This window comes from Bactrocera oleae, chromosome X (genome assembly GCF_042242935.1).
Source record: "Bactrocera oleae isolate idBacOlea1 chromosome X, idBacOlea1, whole genome shotgun sequence".
Taxonomy (NCBI): Eukaryota; Metazoa; Arthropoda; class Insecta; order Diptera; family Tephritidae; genus Bactrocera; species Bactrocera oleae.
In genome coordinates, this window is record NC_091541.1 from 35050141 (window position 1) to 35054951 (window position 4811).

At 32.5% G+C, this 4811-nt stretch overlaps 1 pseudogene; it reads right to left on the reverse strand.

Moving 5' to 3' along the window:
* Positions 1-3065: 3065 nt before the first annotated feature.
* Positions 3066-4188, reverse strand: LOC138858209 (putative nuclease HARBI1; annotated as a pseudogene).
* Between the last annotated feature and the right edge of the window lie 623 nt (positions 4189-4811).

Below are 4811 nucleotides of genomic sequence, written 5' to 3' on the forward strand. Positions count from 1 at the left end.
GAGAAGGTTCATGGTGTGCCGATTGTCAAAATGTTCCTCTTGACGGAGGGTTACTCGCCAACATTAGTGCATTTCACCACAAACAAATTATAAGCTGATTTCACCAGAATTTTACCCCTACGGAGCGCAAAATAGCAGAATTGAGCATTTTGAATGTTAAATGAGAAAAATAATGCTAAATTCAATGTTAAGAAATGTACGCTTACAGATTCGTATATTTACAATGCGCAAACGAATTTACATATAATTTTAAGATATTCCGCATATACAGGGCGGCTCACGAATCGTGCTACAAAAATAAACCGTAATAAGTTTCTTTTTAATCAATGCATTACATTAATTTTTTTTGTATTGTATAGAAAATCTTATTTTATTTTATACAATTAATTATTCCTCCAGGTTTGTCGGGATTGCCTCAAATATCTATCTAATGGACTGCTTCAGTTCAGTCAAATTTCTGGGTTTGATTTTGTACTCCTCTTGCTTGACATAACCCTATAAGAAAAGACCAAGCGGTCGCAAATATTCTTATACATATATATGTAAGTATATGTATAATTATGTGTGCATGTAAACAAATATGAAAGTACCCATTATAATTGTTAATTTGTCTATATGCAACGTATGTATGTAAATATGTACACTCATTGTTTCATGGGAAATCAGAACCATACACACTCTTACAAACATACATCGCATATGGCAAGTGCAAAATCAACCCTTATTCATATACAACGTGGCATGCGTAGATGGAAACAAAGTCAACAAGTCATGTGCATAGATACGGGCAGATGTGTGTACAAAAAATTCAAATATTTACATACGCACTTACGTACATTTTTTGACAAATACAGTGAATCCCGGTTAAGTGCCAAAACCAAAGTTGCAGATTTTTTGTGCTTTGTAGAACATAAGCGATTGTGGTACTTAAGCGAGTGGTACCAAAAAAATAATTTCTATGTATTTAAAAAAATATTACCGTTTTCTTTAAAAAATTAAGAAAAAAAAACGTGAGATGGAGCAAGGCACAGGCAGATAAGAGGGATTGGAGGAGTGATACTTAACCGGGGTTTACTGTTTACATAAATCAGAGGAATATTGAATATTTTCTTTAAAAAGTTTCTTGAATTGTATATCGACAAATATACTATGTTGTCACTTTTATTCTAAAATATTTTAATACTCATATTTGCGGGGTTGTCACTTTTCCCTTCTAGAGGGAATATCAGAAATTTGTTCAATTTATGATTTTTAGCTTTTGCCATCGTCGTGAAAAGACGCTTGTAGGCAAAAGCATGCTCGGGGGGATGTGAGGGTATCTGTTTTTATGAATGAAGCGAGGTTGCTTGTCGAAAGTACGCCTGCGTTCATGAATGAAAATGTTGTTGTTGTGTGATTTACTATATGTATATTTTGGCTTCGGCTATTTGGCTGACATATTGACTTGTGACGATTGTTGTTTTTGTAGAACAATGTTTTAAGTTTTTGCAGGTGACATATTTACATGTGTACGGATATTCATATGTATGTAGGTTGGTTTGTGTATGCATTATTTGTTGGCAATGTTATGTATACATACATACATATATATGTTGACATATAAATCAATGTGCGCACATATAGCAGAGAATGTTAATATATGAATATTTATATATTTATTAACATTCTCTGCATGTAGTGTATTGATAAGTGATAAATTATGATTTGAATTTCTGAATGCGTACATTCAAATGCGCATGTTCAGATAAATGTACATATGCCTATATAAGATTAATATGATAAAAGATATAAAATTATATAGGAATGCATATTATGTAAAACCTATATAATATTATTAAATGTCCAAATTGACTATAAATATTATTTCGAAATTAAATAACTTAATAGATCTTATCAGTTTTGCATGCATTCATAAAAATTCGCAAAATGATATTCATATCAATAAATATGATTGCATATTAACGTATAAAAATATGAGGCAAAAGGCTAACATGCAGCTGTAATATCAAAGCAAGTCTCTGTGCATAATTTTCATTGAATTCTCAGCTCTGTTCACTCGCTACTGTTAAAATTTCTCCTTCCGAGCCAGATTTGGTGAAATTCACTTATAAAATCTTGTTAGGTTTTGACAATTCACACGCTGGGCCGCAATTGAACCTTCTCTATGATATACGTTCTCTGGATATACGTTCTCTGGTTCTAGTGGCATACTTTTGATAAAGATCTACTACATAACGACTGCCGGATTGTGCAACAAAGGACAGTTCTAGTTAGAGCAAGGATGACATGATACGAAACTCTTTGATTCGAGAGAGATCTGTCAAAACCCAGATTTTTTATAACATTTCTCAATCATGCCACTATCGAAAGGTGTAGGTGCTCGATTCCCGAGTATTCGTATATCGCGCATATACATCTCTAAATACGTTTATTTATATTATAAAATTTTTAAAACATCATATAACATAAAAAAATAATATGTGTAAAAATAATATAAAAAAACTATAACAAAGAAACAATACAAGTAATAATAAAATATCATGGTTTTATGATTAATGGTTTAAATTAAATTAGCAAAAAACTTTAGTAGCACGTTATTCAAAAGTATTTTTGTCGTTCCTTGAAATTTCGTTTCGCATTGCTTTTGTTAGCTTTTTTTAGCAGGGTTATTTCATCCCGCCTTTTTTGATATCAGCTGTTCAAAATTCCCTAATCTTAATAATCAGGAAAAGAAGAGGACAGAAAAATTAGGGAAAATGAGAGAGTCTCGGATCATGCCATCCATGGTTAGAGTGCTGCCGTGTAAAGAGCTATTAAGATAAGTGTAGATAAGGTAAGGTATATAGCCGTTGAATTGCGACTTGTGTTTAACAATCCAGTGATCGAACTCAAGAGTGAGTTATAGGTAGACGATTTTTCGAGAAATCCGTTACAATATGTACTGATGTATTTGTATAAAAAAATGATTAAAAACGGCTTAAGTTAGTTTAATTTAATAAATAATTTATTAAAAACTATTTCTTTTCACTACACGGAGTTTCTAATACTGATAAAATCGTTTTTTTTCATATTTTATTTCTAATTCTTTTAGCAGTATTTACAAGATTTGTTTCTTCATAGTTATAAGTATCAACCGTTGCAATTTCTGCTGGTTCAATAACAATCACGGAAGGTTGCTCCACATTAAATAAAATACAAATGTTGTGAAGAACACAGCATTCGTTCAATGTTTTTACCACTTTTTCTCGTGCAGCTCACAAATATACCTATAATACGCCAACCACTCGTTCTATTATCGATCTTCCTTTCAAAAATTATTGGTTGAAAAATAGTTCGTCAGAGTTGTTCGCTGTATTTCTATAAGGTGTTTATAGCCATGGCTCAAGGGGATATCCAGAGTCTCCTGTAAAATAGCAGAAAACTTTTTATTAAAAAACGCATACATATCTATATTTCGCACATATTAAGAGCTTTCCGAAGATTCGTACGTCTTTACCTCTATTATCATATTTTCTTTTTAAATATTCCCGTTCGTTTGAAATATACCAAACGTGTGAATCATAGGATGTGCCTACAAATCTCCCATGAACAGCCCTAATTATCATTCGATGATCGCAAACCTTAATAGAAAAGACAAGATAAAAAAAACGTATTCAGTTAGACTTCCTCTTACCACCATTGCGTTTATGCTATGCTTTAATTTCCGGTTGAAAATCAAATGTTCGTCTCTTGACGGTCTAATTATTTGGATGTGTGTGCCATCTTGAAGAAGGTTCTGTAAGCATCAACCTTCTCTTCGGTTGTTATTTGTAATGATATATGTTTTGACCATTAAACTTTTTCAATAGCGGTGCAAACTTCTACAAGTATAATGCAACTTGAAACATCTTGTTGTGTCATTCCTAAATGTAAATCTTGACCAATTAAATGTTGATAACTGCCTTGTGAAAACAACGTCAAGGTGTACGCAAGTTCATACATAGTTCCATATACGTACATAAATGCGACTTTGCTGAGGCGAACATTTTGAACAAAACTGAGGGTACCAAGTACAATTTTTGATGCGAAATAGTTTATGAATACTATCATATCGTCTTATCTTTTAATTCTGATATAATTATCGCGTATTATTCTTCTATCAATCCTATCTTCATACTGAAAATCATCCCATAAAGCCACTGAAGCCATATTTAAAAAAATTAAGTAAGCAACATTGATGGTGATGCGAAAGTATTACAAAGTGCCAAATGTCTTTCGCATTGCATTAGATTTTCGCATCGCATTTCTTCGCGTATCGCATTACAGAGCTGCCAGCTGTCTTCGATTCGCCGAGCTTTACTCTCCAGCGAATCGAACAAACTATATCAGATGCTCAAACAAACAGGCAGCACTTGTAGTACAATCCTGCGCTAACATAACTTCTGACGCATGCGTTGCTGTAACCATTTTTTGGTTTTCATTTGGTTGTCTGTAAATTGTTATAATTGATTTTAAGTCTTTTATTTAAAAAATACAAGAAAAAACTGAAATTTGTAATTTGATTTGTCATTTTCACCATTCATAAAAGTAGAAGTGAGCTAAAATATGGAAAACAAAACTTGACAGCATTGAAGATAGTAGTTATATCCCTTTAATGAGGTATCCGCATACTCTCTTGCTTCAATGCAACTCGACAACTTTGTTGTAGCTTTCACATATAAATTGTTTGACAAGAGAGCAAAAGCGAGCAGAGAAATTACTAAGCGAAAACAGCTTATATGAAAGCTATATTAGAAAAAACTACCGTAGATCGGAGTCGAACTACCTTGTGT